Source organism: Schistocerca piceifrons, unplaced genomic scaffold, assembly GCF_021461385.2.
Source record: "Schistocerca piceifrons isolate TAMUIC-IGC-003096 unplaced genomic scaffold, iqSchPice1.1 HiC_scaffold_1764, whole genome shotgun sequence".
Taxonomy (NCBI): Eukaryota; Metazoa; Arthropoda; class Insecta; order Orthoptera; family Acrididae; genus Schistocerca; species Schistocerca piceifrons.
In genome coordinates, this window is record NW_025727639.1 from 284,773 (window position 1) to 304,068 (window position 19,296).

Genomic DNA, 19,296 nt, shown 5'->3' on the forward strand with positions numbered 1-19,296 from the left:
GTTTTCTGTCTCGAAAACAGGAGCACTGATTTCCCGCGAAGGAAAAAGCGCAGCGTCGGTTTCTTAAACTGTCGTAGCACAGTGGTGCGTGGTGTAACAACAGGATTCACCGGCGCAGTTTCGTCTCATGATTGCTGGCGTTCGTCTCCACGAGACGCGTCCCGAGCATGCCGTTCTACGAAGTGGAAACGTTAATTTTTGCAGTTGTCGTCAAGTAGCGGGTGGGCGCTCGCCGTGTTTGTTGGAGGAGTGCTTGTGTCGTTATCCGGTGTCGTCTAGTGGCTGGGATACCTGGCTCTCGCCCAGGAGGCCTGGGTTCGATTCCCGGTACCGGAAATGCACATTTTATTGCTCCTCTTATGCGACTTGTCCCGACTTAGCTCGACTGACGCTCCGCTGACGCTTGCAGAAAACTACGTAAAATATGATTCGCGGCCACAAGTGACGGCGAGAGAGATGCGACATCTGTCCACCTCTTATCCGGGCACATACCTGCGGTCAACAGACTTGGAGGACTGCAAGACATTGCCACGGGGGTTGAATGCAGCTAACCACTCTGCTCAGTGTCCATCAGCGCGGGCACGTTCGTTTGCCAGTATACATATAATGGAGACCGCGTCTGACACAGCTGTTGCGAGACACAGTCGGCCGAGCTTTGCTGTGCACAGCCACTTGCAGTCGCGAGAGTTGAATTCCGCGGTGGCTCCGTGGCCGTGATCGTCTAGTGGTCAGGACATTGCGTTGTGGCCGCAACAACCCAGGCTCGAATCCGGGTCACGGCACTTTTTAAAGTTCTGCCTTGCTGTCGCTGCAATGACGATAGTGACCCAGTGATTGAAATCACGGTGCCCTCCTGATTTTGTGCTCATGTTCCTCAGGCTGCAGGTGGCACTACCGATTCCTTATAAACACGCGATGCCGCCGCACCAGGGCGCTGGCAGCTGCCTGTGTAATTAATCTCTATTCGAAAAGGGCAGTCGTTCGAGGTGCGATGTTCGAGCAACCAGTCGCAGCAGATCAGGAAGCTGTGTCGTGCACTGCATTCTACAAATGCCAGGAACACTGGTGTAGGTAGCGTGGCCGAGCGGTCTAAGGCGCTGGTTTAAGGCACCAGTCTCTTCGGAGGCGTGGGTTCGAATCCCACCGCTGCCAATTTTTACTTCTCGTCTTTGTGCCATTGCGGTGTGTTCTCGTGGGGTAGAACGCAGCTCCTGTGACCGCCGCGTCGCGCAGGTAGCGTGGCCGAGCGGTCTAAGGCGCTGGTTTCAGGCACCAGTCTCTTCGGAGGCGTGGGTTCGAATCCCACCGCTGCCAACGTTTTCTGTCTCGAAAACAGGAGCACTGATTTCCCGCGAAGGAAAAAGCGCAGCGTCGGTTTCTTAAACTGTCGTAGCACAGTGGTGCGTGGTGTAACAACAGGATTCACCGGCGCAGTTTCGTCTCATGATTGCTGGCGTTCGTCTCCACGAGACGCGTCCCGAGCATGCCGTTCTACGAAGTGGAAACGTTAATTTTTGCAGTTGTCGTCAAGTAGCGGGTGGGCGCTCGCCGTGTTTGTTGGAGGAGTGCTTGTGTCGTTATCCGGTGTCGTCTAGTGGCTGGGATACCTGGCTCTCGCCCAGGAGGCCTGGGTTCGATTCCCGGTACCGGAAATGCACATTTTATTGCTCCTCTTATGCGACTTGTCCCGACTTAGCTCGACTGACGCTCCGCTGACGCTTGCAGAAAACTACGTAAAATATGATTCGCGGCCACAAGTGACGGCGAGAGAGATGCGACATCTGTCCACCTCTTATCCGGGCACATACCTGCGGTCAACAGACTTGGAGGACTGCAAGACATTGCCACGGGGGTTGAATGCAGCTAACCACTCTGCTCAGTGTCCATCAGCGCGGGCACGTTCGTTTGCCAGTATACATATAATGGAGACCGCGTCTGACACAGCTGTTGCGAGACACAGTCGGCCGAGCTTTGCTGTGCACAGCCACTTGCAGTCGCGAGAGTTGAATTCCGCGGTGGCTCCGTGGCCGTGATCGTCTAGTGGTCAGGACATTGCGTTGTGGCCGCAACAACCCAGGCTCGAATCCGGGTCACGGCACTTTTTAAAGTTCTGCCTTGCTGTCGCTGCAATGACGATAGTGACCCAGTGATTGAAATCACGGTGCCCTCCTGATTTTGTGCTCATGTTCCTCAGGCTGCAGGAGGCACTACCGATTCCTTATAAACACGCGATGCCGCCGCACCAGGGCGCTGGCAGCTGCCTGTGTAATTAATCTCTATTCGAAAAGGGCAGTCGTTCGAGGTGCGATGTTCGAGCAACCAGTCGCAGCAGATCAGGAAGCTGTGTCGTGCACTGCATTCTACAAATGCCAGGAACACTGGTGTAGGTAGCGTGGCCGAGCGGTCTAAGGCGCTGGTTTAAGGCACCAGTCTCTTCGGAGGCGTGGGTTCGAATCCCACCGCTGCCAATTTTTACTTCTCGTCTTTGTGCCATTGCGGTGTGTTCTCGTGGGGTAGAACGCAGCTCCTGTGACCGCCGCGTCGCGCAGGTAGCGTGGCCGAGCGGTCTAAGGCGCTGGTTTCAGGCACCAGTCTCTTCGGAGGCGTGGGTTCGAATCCCACCGCTGCCAACGTTTTCTGTCTCGAAAACAGGAGCACTGATTTCCCGCGAAGGAAAAAGCGCAGCGTCGGTTTCTTAAACTGTCGTAGCACAGTGGTGCGTGGTGTAACAACAGGATTCACCGGCGCAGTTTCGTCTCATGATTGCTGGCGTTCGTCTCCACGAGACGCGTCCCGAGCATGCCGTTCTACGAAGTGGAAACGTTAATTTTTGCAGTTGTCGTCAAGTAGCGGGTGGGCGCTCGCCGTGTTTGTTGGAGGAGTGCTTGTGTCGTTATCCGGTGTCGTCTAGTGGCTGGGATACCTGGCTCTCGCCCAGGAGGCCTGGGTTCGATTCCCGGTACCGGAAATGCACTTTTTATTGCTCCTCTTATGCGACTTGTCCCGACTTAGCTCGACTGACGCTCCGCTGACGCTTGCAGAAAACTACGTAAAATATGATTCGCGGCCACAAGTGACGGCGAGAGAGATGCGACATCTGTCCACCTCTTATCCGGGCACATACCTGCGGTCAACAGACTTGGAGGACTGCAAGACATTGCCACGGGGGTTGAATGCAGCTAACCACTCTGCTCAGTGTCCATCAGCGCGGGCACGTTCGTTTGCCAGTATACATATAATGGAGACCGCGTCTGACACAGCTGTTGCGAGACACAGTCGGCCGAGCTTTGCTGTGCACAGCCACTTGCAGTCGCGAGAGTTGAATTCCGCGGTGGCTCCGTGGCCGTGATCGTCTAGTGGTCAGGACATTGCGTTGTGGCCGCAACAACCCAGGCTCGAATCCGGGTCACGGCACTTTTTAAAGTTCTGCCTTGCTGTCGCTGCAATGACGATAGTGACCCAGTGATTGAAATCACGGTGCCCTCCTGATTTTGTGCTCATGTTCCTCAGGCTGCAGGTGGCACTACCGATTCCTTATAAACACGCGATGCCGCCGCACCAGGGCGCTGGCAGCTGCCTGTGTAATTAATCTCTATTCGAAAAGGGCAGTCGTTCGAGGTGCGATGTTCGAGCAACCAGTCGCAGCAGATCAGGAAGCTGTGTCGTGCACTGCATTCTACAAATGCCAGGAACACTGGTGTAGGTAGCGTGGCCGAGCGGTCTAAGGCGCTGGTTTAAGGCACCAGTCTCTTCGGAGTCGTGGGCCCGAACACATCGCGCGCTCGCTCCGGCGTGTCGGGCGGTGTTTACGTGTGCTTCGCAGTCGGCGACGGTTCTTCGCGGTGACTGTTTCTTCGCTGCTGTAGTCAGCTGAACTGTAAGTTAACATGGATTCTGAAGACCGAGAAAATAATATCCAGTGCGAATTTGATAGAAACGTAACCCGACCGTCTGCTTTCGAAATTCATTCGTGGATGAAAAATGACTTGCAAATTCCTGAAAGTGAAGTGCTAGGATTGCAATTAGACGCGTTCCTGAACTCTTTGTTCGTAAAATTGAAATGTCCGGAATTGTGTGATGCTCTTGTCAGTGAAAATGGTGGCGTACGTAAATTCAAACACTCTGATGGGACAATTAGCAATGTGACTCTGTCGAACGCTGGATTCGGTATTCGAAATGTTCGGGTATTCAATCTGCCGTTTGAGACTAGGAATGAGACAATCGCTCGTAGCCTTATGCCTTATGGCACAGTTTTGTCGATTACAAAAGAAAAGTGGTCGTCCGCTTATATATATCAGGTTGAGAACGGTATCCGCAGTGTAAAGATGATTGTGAGGAAGCACGTTCCCTCGTTTTTGGTTATGGCCGGCCACCGGGCTTTTATTTCGTATAGTGGTCAGCCGCAAACGTGTTCCTATTGTAATGCCACAGACCATTTTAGACAAAATTGTCCTAGGCGTAGGCGCCCTGTGCAGCTACCGCCCCGTGGGCAAGATGACGACGCGTCGTACGCGGCCGTGTTGTTAGGTGTTCCCCGTTCACCGGCACGTTCCGCGGAAACGGAAACGCCGTTAGTTGCTGCGGTCGCGATGGATGTCGATGCCACTGCCACCGGTTCTGATACTGTTCAATCCTTGTCCGTACTTTCTCAGTCAGTTCCCGCCGCTACTGTACCGATTCCGCCTCCGGCTGTGCCTGAAGCTCCGGAACGGACCGGATCAGAACCCGTTCAGGTGGTTACCCCCCCTGTTGCTGTAGTGGATTCGTCACCATCCACTTCCGTACCTCACGGGTTTCCGGACGCGGTTCCTGCCTCACAGGAACCAAAGCCCAGGCGTGAAAGTGTTTCAGACAGGCGTGGCAATACTGACCGCTTCCGCAGTGCCAGTAGCTCGCGGATTTTAGACACACGGTCTTTTTCTCGCGGAGAACGCAGCCCGTCTCCGGAATGGAAGCAGGTTCCCCGTCCGAAGTCAAAACAAAAACAAAAATCTGTGCAAAAGCCGGCGCACAAGCCCTTGCCTCGCCCCGTAGTCGAATCTCGACCGTCGGTTGCGGGGGGGCGTCGTCCACAGCGTCCTGTGGCGAGCAGTCAGCCAGCGCCTACGACAAGTGTGTCGGCAGACAGGCGGGAACAGGTTGTACAGCAGTTAAAGGAAATGTTGCACCACTCTGATGTAACTCTTGCAATGGACACTACGACGTCTCAGGCAACGAACCCGGCACAACTTTCGGTTAAGCGTAAGGCGGAAGACACCCCCCAGCGTCGCACGCGTCCCCTTTCGCAGGATTCCGCGTCTGTACCTCCCACACACGAATCGCCTACTTCAGCTGCACCGTCTGAACGTTGTGACTGGGCAGACGATATGGAGGAGGCGAGTGGGTCCACTCCTGCCGTCTAATTTGTTTTATTTGTTTTTCCCTATTGTCTATGGTAGCACGTCCTCCATCAGTTGTGGCTACTATTAATCTTAATAAATTGGAGTCGCCAGTGAAGTTTGCAAGTTTTGTGGGTTTTATAAATTACATTGCTGCTGACGTAGTGTTTTTGCAGGAGGTTGTGATAGATCTACTTCACTCCATTCCGGGCTATCAAGTACTCTTGAACTTTGATGTCGAGTGTAATTGTGGTACTGCCATTTTAATTCGTGTTGGTCATGACTATAGTAATGTCGCTACAATTCCTAACGGTCGTGGTGTAGCTTGCACGATCAACAACGTAAGATATATTAACGTGTACGCCCCTTCTGGTGCCGACGGGCAGCCACGTCGCCGTGTGTTTTATAGCAGTGACATTTGTCACCTTTTACAGGGCCCCCACCTGCCTTTAGTCATGGGCGGCGATTTTAATTGCGTGCTGGACGATAGAGATCAGGAGCCACGGCCATATAAGTGCCTAGAATTACAGACGCTCGTTACTGAGATGAATTTAATTGACTCGTGGTGTTATTTACACCCGCGGGCCGTGGGCTTTACTTTCTTTTATCCCACGGGAAGAAGTCGGCTCGATAGGATTTACGTTTCTCGTGATAAACAGCACTGTCTTACGGACTCCTCTGTTCACCCCGTGATTTTTTCCGATCATTGTGCGTATGTCTGCCGCTTTCATTCTCTATTGGCGGATCAACCCCGCGCAAGTCGATTATGGAAGTTTAATGTGCGACATCTCTCACACCCACATTTTGCGCCGGTTGTCGTGCGTGTATGGCAGAGGGTGCTAAAATATCGCGGTCTATATGCCTCCACTTTGTCTTGGTGGGTAGAATTTGTTAAGCCGGCATTACGCAAGGCGATCCTGGAATTCAGTCAGGATGTTGCTCACTGGGAGCGTTCTACATTGCAATTTTACGAGAGCTGTTTAAATGATGCCATCCACCTGCACACAAACAATCCCGCTCTTCGGATGGCGACAATTCGGCGTATAAAACTCCGTCTTCTGGATTTGAAAAGGGAATCGTTGCGCGGATCTGTCGTACGGAGCCGAGCCCCCGGGGCGCTGGCTGATGAAGCGCCTTCCGTGTTTCATCAGCTGCGCGAACGCCGGCGCGCAAAGCGACGTTACGTCACAGAGCTGGAATCAGCTGACGGTGCGCGGCTTGATAACCAGGCGGCAATTCTTGCCGAGGCCCACCGTCACTTCATCGAACTTTTCAGTGAGAAATACACTGATGCTGCCGCGATTTCCGAGCTTCTCCACGACGTTCCATACGTCTTATCCGTAGCGGATCGCCGTCGCCTCACAGAAAACTTTACCGTGGAAGAAGTGGGTGATGTCCTAAAACTGTGTTCCCAGAACAAATCACCGGGCGCTGATGGGTTGCCACCGGAATTTTATCTGCATTTTTGGCACTTGTTTGGCTCTGCCCTGACTGACGTTTTTAATGAAATTTTAACTGGTGTGGATGTCCCTGCGTCCTTCCTGGAAGGTATTGTGGTCTTGGTTCCAAAGGTTCCGGTCACCAGGCAACTGTGCAATCTTAGACCGATCACCCTTCTTAATGGTGATTACAAACTCTTCACCAAATGTGTCTCCTCCCGCTTGAAGCTGGTCATGAACAAACTGATTAGTCCCTTTCAATACTGTGCAGTGCCGAACCGCACTCTCTATGGTGCTGTGTCGACATACCGAGATGCCATTGCCTATGCTTCGACGAATAGGATTCCTTTTGGCATTTTATCCATCGATTTTGCAATGGCTTTTGACAGAGTTAGCCACCTATATCTCCGGCGAGTGCTCCAGAAGTTTGGTTTCGGTGTAAAGTATATAACTATGATTTTTAACCTTTTCAAAAATTCCACCTCACGGATTAGTATCAATGGACTTTTATCGGAACCTGTTCCGCTCTGCTGTTCAGTCAAACAAGGGTGCCCTCTGTCAATGGCGCTTTACGCTATTTCCTTAGATCCTTTGTTGCGTAAATTGCACAGTGTTTGTAGGGGAATACGTATTGGGAATGAGAAGCACGTTTGTCGCGCTTATGCTGACGACCTTGGTCTCTTGGTGTCCTCGGCTACCGACTTTGCTACAATACGCGCAGTTCTTACACAGTATGAACGTGCATCCGGTGCGAGCATCAATACCCGTAAGACGGTTTTTCTGCCTATTTATGCAGCGACACGTGGCTTCAAACGCCCATGGTTTACAGTGAAGCAGGAACACAAAATTTTGGGTGTTCGCTTTCAGGCCAATCTGTTACAGACTGCGTCCTACAACTGGCGTATTGTCTTAAATGGCATACGAGCTATGGCTAGCCTGTCCGCTACTCGCACCCTCGCATTAACACAGCGGGTGATTTTAATAAATGTTTTCTTGCTCAGCAAAGCCTGGTACCTCGCACAGTTATTTCAGGTACCCAAGAATTTGGGCAGAGCCATAACACAGGCAGTCTATTGGCTACTGTGGCGGGGACATATTTTCAAGGTGTCTTACGAAACATGTACTTTGCCACGCGAACAGGGTGGACTCGGCCTCATTCATTTTGCTATGAAAGCCGCAGCGTTGCTCCTTCATCGGACGAGCGTCACTATTGAACAGGATCCGTCGAGCCCCACAGCTGTTCTGTTCGCTATTCATCGGCCTCTATCTGAAGCAGCACCTCTCGACCCGACTACCATCCCGTTTCAGCTGCGTTATGTTCGAGAATACTTCATTCAAAAAAGTTATCTCGCCGCCGAAGTACTCGACCATCGAACACGGACTGTGAAACGTGTCTACCAGGGACTAAGAGGACGGCCGGTCGGTAATAAGATGGAGGCGCGCTACCCGCGATCTGCGTGGAGGACGGTGTGGGCTCACGTTCATGCTCCCTTCCTGTCAGCGGACGTCAGCAGCTTTTGGTACCAAGTGGTTAACCGCATTCTCCCCACCAACGAAAAGCTGCGCCGCATTCACTTATCTCCATCGAGCTTGTGTGAAGACTGTCGCCAAGACGACACCTTAGAACATCGTTTCGTGTGCCTGCGGTCACGGTCGACTTGGAACATTGCCGCCAGGATGCTCGCACTTATCAACCGGACCAGCGCTGCCGCTTTTTCTGCGGACACGGCTTTGATCCCAGACTTCAACCCATATCCGCATACGAAGCGTGCCGCCACTGCATGGATCGTGGCTCACACTGTGTTCGCCCTCCTGCAATTGCGACTTACGGACGACTATGCCTATCTGGTTTATTTATCCACGCAACATGACCTCACTAAAACCAGGAAAGACTATGCCAAAATCTTTGCCAATTTTCTGCAAATTGCACTTGCATTTGCCCACGACAAACTGTTGTAATCAACCCTTCACTGCTGCAACTTTTCTTTACTTCTGTGTTTTGCATTGTCTCCGGCTCCGGATACATAGTTCATGCAAATTGATGCTACAGGAACAGAGAATCATAACAAGTACGATGCTTACGCTTGTGCAGAACTGCAATGTGGAAATTACGACGCAAAGTTTAACACAGTGTTATCCTGTGTTCGTGTGTGTTTGTGTTTTGCTGTCATTTAGTGATTTCTTTCTGTTTTTAATTCATTTTTTTATACCGTCTGGTTCCTCCGTTATCGGCGTACATTCACGGGTGCGTTGCGCACGCCGCTGCCACGGAGATTGTTTGGTTTTTAAGAACAGAGGATTTTTTACTTTCTTTTTAAAACACGTCGGGGAGGATTGTGTTTTACTTCCCTTTATCTGCCGGACAGTTCGGAAAGTTCGGGAGTATATTCATTCCTTTGATATGTGTCGATTATTTTACTTTTTGTGCCTTTTTTCATTACCCATTTTAATGGCCGCCACGAAGCATTTTGAACATAATATAATGGGACGTATGAAGGCTGTTCCTTCCCTGTGACTGAGTGGACTAACTCAGGCAGTCATTGCTTTTTCTTCTTTTTTTAAATTTTATTCTTTTTATTGAGTTTAGGTGTAAAGCGCCTGATGCGCTGTTATTCTTTCATTTTTTATTTTAAGGCGTGAAGGCGCGAAGTGACTGCTTAGCTGTCAATATAGGCCTGCACTTTCACTTCAAGAGGATTTTAGTTTTCCTTTGATGCTTCACTAGCGGTGGACAGCCACAAGAAACTTTCCTCGCAGCAATCCCGTATCTCCGATTTCATCAATTCATCTTGAACACCAACGCCTTCCAAGGAACCATACCGAGAAGTTTACGGTTTTCAACTGAATGGACAGTGCAACAATTCGTCTTTTCTGTTTGCAAGCAGCACCGTTTATTTATAGCTGATGAAGCTCGCCGAAGAAGGCATAACTTGGAGAGCGCAAGGCCGGGCTATAAGGGGAGTTGGGAGGCCCGTAAAAAAAAAATAAAAAAAAAAAAAATAAAAAAAAAAAAAAATAATAAAAAAATAAAAAAAAAAAAAAAAAAAAAAAAAAAAAGCTGCCAATTTTTACTTCTCGTTTTTGTGCCATTGCGGTGTGTTCTCGTGGGGTAGAACGCAGCTCCTGTGACCGCCGCGTCGCGTAGGTAGCGTGGCCGAGCGGTCTAAGGCGCTGGTTTCAGGCACCAGTCTCTTCGGAGGCGTGGGTTCGAATCCCACCGCTGCCAACGTTTTCTGTCTCGAAAACAGGAGCACTGATTTCCCGCGAAGGAAAAAGCGCAGCGTCGGTTTCTTAAACTGTCGTAGCACAGTGGTGCGTGGTGTAACAACAGGATTCACCGGCGCAGTTTCGTCTCATGATTGCTGGCGTTCGTCTCCACGAGACGCGTCCCGAGCATGCCGTTCTACGAAGTGGAAACGTTAATTTTTGCAGTTGTCGTCAAGTAGCGGGTGGGCGCTCGCCGTGTTTGTTGGAGGAGTGCTTGTGTCGTTATCCGGTGTCGTCTAGTGGCTGGGATACCTGGCTCTCGCCCAGGAGGCCTGGGTTCGATTCCCGGTACCGGAAATGCACTTTTTATTGCTCCTCTTATGCGACTTGTCCCGACTTAGCTCGACTGACGCTCCGCTGACGCTTGCAGAAAACTACGTAAAATATGATTCGCGGCCACAAGTGACGGCGAGAGAGATGCGACATCTGTCCACCTCTTATCCGGGCACATACCTGCGGTCAACAGACTTGGAGGACTGCAAGACATTGCCACGGGGGTTGAATGCAGCTAACCACTCTGCTCAGTGTCCATCAGCGCGGGCACGTTCGTTTGCCAGTATACATATAATGGAGACCGCGTCTGACACAGCTGTTGCGAGACACAGTCGGCCGAGCTTTGCTGTGCACAGCCACTTGCAGTCGCGAGAGTTGAATTCCGCGGTGGCTCCGTGGCCGTGATCGTCTAGTGGTCAGGACATTGCGTTGTGGCCGCAACAACCCAGGCTCGAATCCGGGTCACGGCACTTTTTAAAGTTCTGCCTTGCTGTCGCTGCAATGACGATAGTGACCCAGTGATTGAAATCACGGTGCCCTCCTGATTTTGTGCTCATGTTCCTCAGGCTGCAGGTGGCACTACCGATTCCTTATAAACACGCGATGCCGCCGCACCAGGGCGCTGGCAGCTGCCTGTGTAGTTAATCTCTATTCGAAAAGGGCAGTCGTTCGAGGTGCGATGTTCGAGCAACCAGTCGCAGCAGATCAGGAAGCTGTGTCGTGCACTGCATTCTACAAATGCCAGGAACACTGGTGTAGGTAGCGTGGCCGAGCGGTGTAAGGCGCTGGTTTAAGGCACCAGTCTCTTCGGAGGCGTGGGTTCGAATCCCACCGCTGCCAATTTTTACTTCTCGTCTTTGTGCCATTGCGGTGTGTTCTCGTGGGGTAGAACGCAGCTCCTGTGACCGCCGCGTCGCGCAGGTAGCGTGGCCGAGCGGTCTAAGGCGCTGGTTTCAGGCACCAGTCTCTTCGGAGGCGTGGGTTCGAATCCCACCGCTGCCAACGTTTTCTGTCTCGAAAACAGGAGCACTGATTTCCCGCGAAGGAAAAAGCGCAGCGTCGGTTTCTTAAACTGTCGTAGCACAGTGGTGCGTGGTGTAACAACAGGATTCACCGGCGCAGTTTCGTCTCATGATTGCTGGCGTTCGTCTCCACGAGACGCGTCCCGAGCATGCCGTTCTACGAAGTGGAAACGTTAATTTTTGCAGTTGTCGTCAAGTAGCGGGTGGGCGCTCGCCGTGTTTGTTGGAGGAGTGCTTGTGTCGTTATCCGGTGTCGTCTAGTGGCTGGGATACCTGGCTCTCGCCCAGGAGGCCTGGGTTCGATTCCCGGTACCGGAAATGCACTTTTTATTGCTCCTCTTATGCGACTTGTCCCGACTTAGCTCGACTGACGCTCCGCTGACGCTTGCAGAAAACTACGTAAAATATGATTCGCGGCCACAAGTGACGGCGAGAGAGATGCGACATCTGTCCACCTCTTATCCGGGCACATACCTGCGGTCAACAGACTTGGAGGACTGCAAGACATTGCCACGGGGGTTGAATGCAGCTAACCACTCTGCTCAGTGTCCATCAGCGCGGGCACGTTCGTTTGCCAGTATACATATAATGGAGACCGCGTCTGACACAGCTGTTGCGAGACACAATCGGCCGAGCTTTGCTGTGCACAGCCACTTGCAGTCGCGAGAGTTGAATTCCGCGGTGGCTCCGTGGCCGTGATCGTCTAGTGGTCAGGACATTGCGTTGTGGCCGCAACAACCCAGGCTCGAATCCGGGTCACGCCACTTTTTAAAGTTCTGCCTTGCTGTCGCTGCAATGACGATAGTGACCCAGTGATTGAAATCACGGTGCCCTCCTGATTTTGTGCTCATGTTCCTCAGGCTGCAGGTGGCACTACCGATTCCTTATAAACACGCGATGCCGCCGCACCAGGGCGCTGGCAGCTGCCTGTGTAATTAATCTCTATTCGAAAAGGGCAGTCGTTCGAGGTGCGATGTTCGAGCAACCAGTCGCAGCAGATCAGGAAGCTGTGTCGTGCACTGCATTCTACAAATGCCAGGAACACTGGTGTAGGTAGCGTGGCCGAGCGGTCTAAGGCGCTGGTTTAAGGCACCAGTCTCTTCGGAGGCGTGGGTTCGAATCCCACCGCTGCCAATTTTTACTTCTCGTTTTTGTGCCATTGCGGTGTGTTCTCGTGGGGTAGAACGCAGCTCCTGTGACCGCCGCGTCGCGCAGGTAGCGTGGCCGAGCGGTCTAAGGCGCTGGTTTCAGGCACCAGTCTCTTCGGAGGCGTGGGTTCGAATCCCACCGCTGCCAACGTTTTCTGTCTCGAAAACAGGAGCACTGATTTCCCGCGAAGGAAAAAGCGCAGCGTCGGTTTCTTAAACTGTCGTAGCACAGTGGTGCGTGGTGTAACAACAGGATTCACCGGCGCAGTTTCGTCTCATGATTGCTGGCGTTCGTCTCCACGAGACGCGTCCCGAGCATGCCGTTCTACGAAGTGGAAACGTTAATTTTTGCAGTTGTCGTCAAGTAGCGGGTGGGCGCTCGCCGTGTTTGTTGGAGGAGTGCTTGTGTCGTTATCCGGTGTCGTCTAGTGGCTGGGATACCTGGCTCTCGCCCAGGAGGCCTGGGTTCGATTCCCGGTACCGGAAATGCACATTTTATTGCTCCTCTTATGCGACTTGTCCCGACTTAGCTCGACTGACGCTCCGCTGACGCTTGCAGAAAACTACGTAAAATATGATTCGCGGCCACAAGTGACGGCGAGAGAGATGCGACATCTGTCCACCTCTTATCCGGGCACATACCTGCGGTCAACAGACTTGGAGGACTGCAAGACATTGCCACGGGGGTTGAATGCAGCTAACCACTCTGCTCAGTGTCCATCAGCGCGGGCACGTTCGTTTGCCAGTATACATATAATGGAGACCGCGTCTGACACAGCTGTTGCGAGACACAGTCGGCCGAGCTTTGCTGTGCACAGCCACTTGCAGTCGCGAGAGTTGAATTCCGCGGTGGCTCCGTGGCCGTGATCGTCTAGTGGTCAGGACATTGCGTTGTGGCCGCAACAACCCAGGCTCGAATCCGGGTCACGGCACTTTTTAAAGTTCTGCCTTGCTGTCGCTGCAATGACGATAGTGACCCAGTGATTGAAATCACGGTGCCCTCCTGATTTTGTGCTCATGTTCCTCAGGCTGCAGGTGGCACTACCGATTCCTTATAAACACGCGATGCCGCCGCACCAGGGCGCTGGCAGCTGCCTGTGTAGTTAATCTCTATTCGAAAAGGGCAGTCGTTCGAGGTGCGATGTTCGAGCAACCAGTCGCAGCAGATCAGGAAGCTGTGTCGTGCACTGCATTCTACAAATGCCAGGAACACTGGTGGAGGTAGCGTGGCCGAGCGGTCTAAGGCGCTGGTTTAAGGCACCAGTCTCTTCGGAGGCGTGGGTTCGAATCCCACCGCTGCCAATTTTTACTTCTCGTTTTTGTGCCATTGCGGTGTGTTCTCGTGGGGTAGAACGCAGCTCCTGTGACCGCCGCGTCGCGCAGGTAGCGTGGCCGAGCGGTCTAAGGCGCTGGTTTCAGGCACCAGTCTCTTCGGAGGCGTGGGTTCGAATCCCACCGCTGCCAACGTTTTCTGTCTCGAAAACAGGAGCACTGATTTCCCGCGAAGGAAAAAGCGCAGCGTCGGTTTCTTAAACTGTCGTAGCACAGTGGTGCGTGGTGTAACAACAGGATTCACCGGCGCAGTTTCGTCTCATGATTGCTGGCGTTCGTCTCCACGAGACGCGTCCCGAGCATGCCGTTCTACGAAGTGGAAACGTTAATTTTTGCAGTTGTCGTCAAGTAGCGGGTGGGCGCTCGCCGTGTTTGTTGGAGGAGTGCTTGTGTCGTTATCCGGTGTCGTCTAGTGGCTGGGATACCTGGCTCTCGCCCAGGAGGCCTGGGTTCGATTCCCGGTACCGGAAATGCACATTTTATTGCTCCTCTTATGCGACTTGTCCCGACTTAGCTCGACTGACGCTCCGCTGACGCTTGCAGAAAACTACGTAAAATATGATTCGCGGCCACAAGTGACGGCGAGAGAGATGCGACATCTGTCCACCTCTTATCCGGGCACATACCTGCGGTCAACAGACTTGGAGGACTGCAAGACATTGCCACGGGGGTTGAATGCAGCTAACCACTCTGCTCAGTGTCCATCAGCGCGGGCACGTTCGTTTGCCAGTATACATATAATGGAGACCGCGTCTGACACAGCTGTTGCGAGACACAGTCGGCCGAGCTTTGCTGTGCACAGCCACTTGCAGTCGCGAGAGTTGAATTCCGCGGTGGCTCCGTGGCCGTGATCGTCTAGTGGTCAGGACATTGCGTTGTGGCCGCAACAACCCAGGCTCGAATCCGGGTCACGGCACTTTTTAAAGTTCTGCCTTGCTGTCGCTGCAATGACGATAGTGACCCAGTGATTGAAATCACGGTGCCCTCCTGATTTTGTGCTCATGTTCCTCAGGCTGCAGGTGGCACTACCGATTCCTTATAAACACGCGATGCCGCCGCACCAGGGCGCTGGCAGCTGCCTGTGTAGTTAATCTCTATTCGAAAAGGGCAGTCGTTCGAGGTGCGATGTTCGAGCAACCAGTCGCAGCAGATCAGGAAGCTGTGTCGTGCACTGCATTCTACAAATGCCAGGAACACTGGTGGAGGTAGCGTGGCCGAGCGGTCTAAGGCGCTGGTTTAAGGCACCAGTCTCTTCGGAGGCGTGGGTTCGAATCCCACCGCTGCCAATTTTTACTTCTCGTTTTTGTGCCATTGCGGTGTGTTCTCGTGGGGTAGAACGCAGCTCCTGTGACCGCCGCGTCGCGTAGGTAGCGTGGCCGAGCGGTCTAAGGCGCTGGTTTCAGGCACCAGTCTCTCCGGAGGCGTGGGTTCGAATCCCACCGCTGCCAACGTTTTCTGTCTCGAAAACAGGAGCACTGATTTCCCGCGAAGGAAAAAGCGCAGCGTCGGTTTCTTAAACTGTCGTAGCACAGTGGTGCGTGGTGTAACAACAGGATTCACCGGCGCAGTTTCGTCTCATGATTGCTGGCGTTCGTCTCCACGAGACGCGTCCCGAGCATGCCGTTCTACGAAGTGGAAACGTTAATTTTTGCAGTTGTCGTCAAGTAGCGGGTGGGCGCTCGCCGTGTTTGTTGGAGGAGTGCTTGTGTCGTTATCCGGTGTCGTCTAGTGGCTGGGATACCTGGCTCTCGCCCAGGAGGCCTGGGTTCGATTCCCGGTACCGGAAATGCACTTTTTATTGCTCCTCTTATGCGACTTGTCCCGACTTAGCTCGACTGACGCTCCGCTGACGCTTGCAGAAAACTACGTAAAATATGATTCGCGGCCACAAGTGACGGCGAGAGAGATGCGACATCTGTCCACCTCTTATCCGGGCACATACCTGCGGTCAACAGACTTGGAGGACTGCAAGACATTGCCACGGGGGTTGAATGCAGCTAACCACTCTGCTCAGTGTCCATCAGCGCGGGCACGTTCGTTTGCCAGTATACATATAATGGAGACCGCGTCTGACACAGTTGTTGCGAGACACAGTCGGCCGAGCTTTGCTGTGCACAGCCACTTGCAGTCGCGAGAGTTGAATTCCGCGGTGGCTCCGTGGCCGTGATCGTCTAGTGGTCAGGACATTGCGTTGTGGCCGCAACAACCCAGGCTCGAATCCGGGTCACGCCACTTTTTAAAGTTCTGCCTTGCTGTCGCTGCAATGACGATAGTGACCCAGTGATTGAAATCACGGTGCCCTCCTGATTTTGTGCTCATGTTCCTCAGGCTGCAGGTGGCACTACCGATTCCTTATAAACACGCGATGCCGCCGCACCAGGGCGCTGGCAGCTGCCTGTGTAATTAATCTCTATTCGAAAAGGGCAGTCGTTCGAGGTGCGATGTTCGAGCAACCAGTCGCAGCAGATCAGGAAGCTGTGTCGTGCACTGCATTCTACAAATGCCAGGAACACTGGTGTAGGTAGCGTGGCCGAGCGGTCTAAGGCGCTGGTTTAAGGCACCAGTCTCTTCGGAGGCGTGGGTTCGAATCCCACCGCTGCCAATTTTTACTTCTCGTTTTTGTGCCATTGCGGTGTGTTCTCGTGGGGTAGAACGCAGCTCCTGTGACCGCCGCGTCGCGCAGGTAGCGTGGCCGAGCGGTCTAAGGCGCTGGTTTCAGGCACCAGTCTCTTCGGAGGCGTGGGTTCGAATCCCACCGCTGCCAACGTTTTCTGTCTCGAAAACAGGAGCACTGATTTCCCGCGAAGGAAAAAGCGCAGCGTCGGTTTCTTAAACTGTCGTAGCACAGTGGTGCGTGGTGTAACAACAGGATTCACCGGCGCAGTTTCGTCTCATGATTGCTGGCGTTCGTCTCCACGAGACGCGTCCCGAGCATGCCGTTCTACGAAGTGGAAACGTTAATTTTTGCAGATGTCGTCAAGTAGCGGGTGGGCGCTCGCCGTGTTTGTTGGAGGAGTGCTTGTGTCGTTATCCGGTGTCGTCTAGTGGCTGGGATACCTGGCTCTCGCCCAGGAGGCCTGGGTTCGATTCCCGGTACCGGAAATGCACATTTTATTGCTCCTCTTATGCGACTTGTCCCGACTTAGCTCGACTGACGCTCCGCTGACGCTTGCAGAAAACTACGTAAAATATGATTCGCGGCCACAAGTGACGGCGAGAGAGATGCGACATCTGTCCACCTCTTATCCGGGCACATACCTGCGGTCAACAGACTTGGAGGACTGCAAGACATTGCCACGGGGGTTGAATGCAGCTAACCACTCTGCTCAGTGTCCATCAGCGCGGGCACGTTCGTTTGCCAGTATACATATAATGGAGACCGCGTCTGACACAGCTGTTGCGAGACACAGTCGGCCGAGCTTTGCTGTGCACAGCCACTTGCAGTCGCGAGAGTTGAATTCCGCGGTGGCTCCGTGGCCGTGATCGTCTAGTGGTCAGGACATTGCGTTGTGGCCGCAACAACCCAGGCTCGAATCCGGGTCACGCCACTTTTTAAAGTTCTGCCTTGCTGTCGCTGCAATGACGATAGTGACCCAGTGATTGGAATCACGGTGCCCTCCTGATTTTGTGCTCATGTTCCTCAGGCTGCAGGTGGCACTACCGATTCCTTATAAACACGCGATGCCGCCGCACCAGGGCGCTGGCAGCTGCCTGTGTAGTTAATCTCTATTCGAAAAGGGCAGTCGTTCGAGGTGCGATGTTCGAGCAACCAGTCGCAGCAGATCAGGAAGCTGTGTCGTGCACTGCATTCTACAAATGCCAGGAACACTGGTGCAGGTAGCGTGGCCGAGCGGTCTAAGGCGCTGGTTTAAGGCACCAGTCTCTTCGGAGGCGTGGGTTCGAATCCCACCGCTGCCAATTTTTACTTCTCGTTTTTGTGCCATTGCGGTGTGTTCTCGTGGGGTAGAACGCAGCTCCTGTGACCGCCGCGTCGCGTAGGTAGCGTGGCCGAGCGGTCTAAGGCGCTGGTTTCAGGCACCAGTCTCTTCGGAGGCGTGGGTTCGAATCCCACCGCTGCCAACGTTTTCTGTCTCGAAAACAGGAGCACTGATTTCCCGCGAAGGAAAAAGCGCAGCGTCGGTTTCTTAAACTGTCGTAGCACAGTGGTGCGTGGTGTAACAACAGGATTCACCGGCGCAGTTTCGTCTCATGATTGCTGGCGTTCGTCTCCACGAGACGCGTCCCGAGCATGCCGTTCTACGAAGTGGAAACGTTAATTTTTGCAGTTGTCGTCAAGTAGCGGGTGGGCGCTCGCCGTGTTTGTTGGAGGAGTGCTTGTGTCGTTATCCGGTGTCGTCTAGTGGCTGGGATACCTGGCTCTCGCCCAGGAGGCCTGGGTTCGATTCCCGGTACCGGAAATGCACTTTTTATTGCTCCTCTTATGCGACTTGTCCCGACTTAGCTCGACTGACGCTCCGCTGACGCTTGCAGAAAACTACGTAAAATATGATTCGCGGCCACAAGTGACGGCGAGAGAGATGCGACATCTGTCCACCTCTTATCCGGGCACATACCTGCGGTCAACAGACTTGGAGGACTGCAAGACATTGCCACGGGGGTTGAATGCAGCTAACCACTCTGCTCAGTGTCCATCAGCGCGGGCACGTTCGTTTGCCAGTATACATATAATGGAGACCGCGTCTGACACAGCTGTTGCGAGACACAGTCGGCCGAGCTTTGCTGTGCACAGCCACTTGCAGTCGCGAGAGTTGAATTCCGCGGTGGCTCCGTGGCCGTGATCGTCTAGTGGTCAGGACATTGCGTTGTGGCCGCAACAACCCAGGCTCGAATCCGGGTCACGGCACTTTTTAAAGTTCTGCCTTGCTGTCGCTGCAATGACGATAGTGACCCAGTGATTGAAATCACGGTGCCCTCCTGATTTTGTGCTCATGTTCCTCAGGCTGCAGGTGGCACTACCGATTCCTTATAAACACGCGATGCCGCCGCACCAGGGCGCTGGCAGCTGCCTGTGTAGTTAATCTCTATTCGAAAAGGGCAGTCGTTCGAGGTGCGATGTTCGAGCAACCAGTCGCAGCAGATCAGGAAGCTGTGTCGTGCACTGCATTCTACAAATGCCAGGAACACTGGTGCAGGTAGCGTGGCCGAGCGGTCTAAGGCGCTGGTTTAAGGCACCAGTCTCTTCGGAGGCGTGGGTTCGAATCCCACCGCTGCCAATTTTTACTTCTCGTTTTTGTGCCATTGCGGTGTGTTCTCGTGGGGTAGAACGCAGCTCCTGTGACCGCCGCGTCGCGTAGGTAGCGTGGCCGAGCGGTCTAAGGCGCTGGTTTCAGGCACCAGTCTCTTCGGAGGCGTGGGTTCGAATCCCACCGCTGCCAACGTTTTCTGTCTCGAAAACAGGAGCACTGATTTCCCGCGA

The 19,296-nt window shown here is 53.3% G+C and overlaps 29 non-coding genes across 29 annotated transcripts; all 29 read left to right on the forward strand.

Annotated features, from left to right (window-relative positions):
- Positions 1-264: 264 nt before the first annotated feature.
- Trnae-cuc lies at positions 265-336 on the forward strand. The gene has a single exon. It is a non-coding gene; the product is annotated as a tRNA-Glu (tRNA).
- Positions 337-1,070: 734 nt separating this feature from the next.
- Positions 1,071-1,152, forward strand: Trnal-aag. The gene has a single exon. It is a non-coding gene; the product is annotated as a tRNA-Leu (tRNA).
- Positions 1,153-1,232: 80 nt separating this feature from the next.
- On the forward strand, positions 1,233-1,314 carry Trnal-cag. The gene has a single exon. It is a non-coding gene; the product is annotated as a tRNA-Leu (tRNA).
- A 266-nt stretch (positions 1,315-1,580) lies between these two features.
- On the forward strand, positions 1,581-1,652 carry Trnae-cuc. The gene has a single exon. It is a non-coding gene; the product is annotated as a tRNA-Glu (tRNA).
- Positions 1,653-2,386: 734 nt separating this feature from the next.
- On the forward strand, positions 2,387-2,468 carry Trnal-aag. The gene has a single exon. It is a non-coding gene; the product is annotated as a tRNA-Leu (tRNA).
- Positions 2,469-2,548: 80 nt separating this feature from the next.
- On the forward strand, positions 2,549-2,630 carry Trnal-cag. The gene has a single exon. It is a non-coding gene; the product is annotated as a tRNA-Leu (tRNA).
- Positions 2,631-2,896: 266 nt separating this feature from the next.
- On the forward strand, positions 2,897-2,968 carry Trnae-cuc. The gene has a single exon. It is a non-coding gene; the product is annotated as a tRNA-Glu (tRNA).
- A 6,993-nt stretch (positions 2,969-9,961) lies between these two features.
- On the forward strand, positions 9,962-10,043 carry Trnal-cag. Its single transcript has one exon. It is a non-coding gene; the product is annotated as a tRNA-Leu (tRNA).
- A 266-nt stretch (positions 10,044-10,309) lies between these two features.
- On the forward strand, positions 10,310-10,381 carry Trnae-cuc. Its single transcript has one exon. It is a non-coding gene; the product is annotated as a tRNA-Glu (tRNA).
- A 734-nt stretch (positions 10,382-11,115) lies between these two features.
- Positions 11,116-11,197, forward strand: Trnal-aag. The gene has a single exon. It is a non-coding gene; the product is annotated as a tRNA-Leu (tRNA).
- Positions 11,198-11,277: 80 nt separating this feature from the next.
- On the forward strand, positions 11,278-11,359 carry Trnal-cag. Its single transcript has one exon. It is a non-coding gene; the product is annotated as a tRNA-Leu (tRNA).
- A 266-nt stretch (positions 11,360-11,625) lies between these two features.
- Trnae-cuc lies at positions 11,626-11,697 on the forward strand. Its single transcript has one exon. It is a non-coding gene; the product is annotated as a tRNA-Glu (tRNA).
- Positions 11,698-12,431: 734 nt separating this feature from the next.
- On the forward strand, positions 12,432-12,513 carry Trnal-aag. The gene has a single exon. It is a non-coding gene; the product is annotated as a tRNA-Leu (tRNA).
- Positions 12,514-12,593: 80 nt separating this feature from the next.
- Trnal-cag lies at positions 12,594-12,675 on the forward strand. Its single transcript has one exon. It is a non-coding gene; the product is annotated as a tRNA-Leu (tRNA).
- Positions 12,676-12,941: 266 nt separating this feature from the next.
- Positions 12,942-13,013, forward strand: Trnae-cuc. The gene has a single exon. It is a non-coding gene; the product is annotated as a tRNA-Glu (tRNA).
- Positions 13,014-13,747: 734 nt separating this feature from the next.
- Positions 13,748-13,829, forward strand: Trnal-aag. The gene has a single exon. It is a non-coding gene; the product is annotated as a tRNA-Leu (tRNA).
- Positions 13,830-13,909: 80 nt separating this feature from the next.
- Positions 13,910-13,991, forward strand: Trnal-cag. The gene has a single exon. It is a non-coding gene; the product is annotated as a tRNA-Leu (tRNA).
- A 266-nt stretch (positions 13,992-14,257) lies between these two features.
- Trnae-cuc lies at positions 14,258-14,329 on the forward strand. Its single transcript has one exon. It is a non-coding gene; the product is annotated as a tRNA-Glu (tRNA).
- A 734-nt stretch (positions 14,330-15,063) lies between these two features.
- Trnal-aag lies at positions 15,064-15,145 on the forward strand. Its single transcript has one exon. It is a non-coding gene; the product is annotated as a tRNA-Leu (tRNA).
- An 80-nt stretch (positions 15,146-15,225) lies between these two features.
- On the forward strand, positions 15,226-15,307 carry Trnal-cag. The gene has a single exon. It is a non-coding gene; the product is annotated as a tRNA-Leu (tRNA).
- Positions 15,308-15,573: 266 nt separating this feature from the next.
- Trnae-cuc lies at positions 15,574-15,645 on the forward strand. Its single transcript has one exon. It is a non-coding gene; the product is annotated as a tRNA-Glu (tRNA).
- A 734-nt stretch (positions 15,646-16,379) lies between these two features.
- Trnal-aag lies at positions 16,380-16,461 on the forward strand. The gene has a single exon. It is a non-coding gene; the product is annotated as a tRNA-Leu (tRNA).
- Positions 16,462-16,541: 80 nt separating this feature from the next.
- On the forward strand, positions 16,542-16,623 carry Trnal-cag. Its single transcript has one exon. It is a non-coding gene; the product is annotated as a tRNA-Leu (tRNA).
- A 266-nt stretch (positions 16,624-16,889) lies between these two features.
- Trnae-cuc lies at positions 16,890-16,961 on the forward strand. Its single transcript has one exon. It is a non-coding gene; the product is annotated as a tRNA-Glu (tRNA).
- A 734-nt stretch (positions 16,962-17,695) lies between these two features.
- Trnal-aag lies at positions 17,696-17,777 on the forward strand. The gene has a single exon. It is a non-coding gene; the product is annotated as a tRNA-Leu (tRNA).
- An 80-nt stretch (positions 17,778-17,857) lies between these two features.
- Trnal-cag lies at positions 17,858-17,939 on the forward strand. Its single transcript has one exon. It is a non-coding gene; the product is annotated as a tRNA-Leu (tRNA).
- A 266-nt stretch (positions 17,940-18,205) lies between these two features.
- Trnae-cuc lies at positions 18,206-18,277 on the forward strand. The gene has a single exon. It is a non-coding gene; the product is annotated as a tRNA-Glu (tRNA).
- Positions 18,278-19,011: 734 nt separating this feature from the next.
- On the forward strand, positions 19,012-19,093 carry Trnal-aag. Its single transcript has one exon. It is a non-coding gene; the product is annotated as a tRNA-Leu (tRNA).
- Positions 19,094-19,173: 80 nt separating this feature from the next.
- Positions 19,174-19,255, forward strand: Trnal-cag. The gene has a single exon. It is a non-coding gene; the product is annotated as a tRNA-Leu (tRNA).
- Positions 19,256-19,296: the final 41 nt, after the last annotated feature.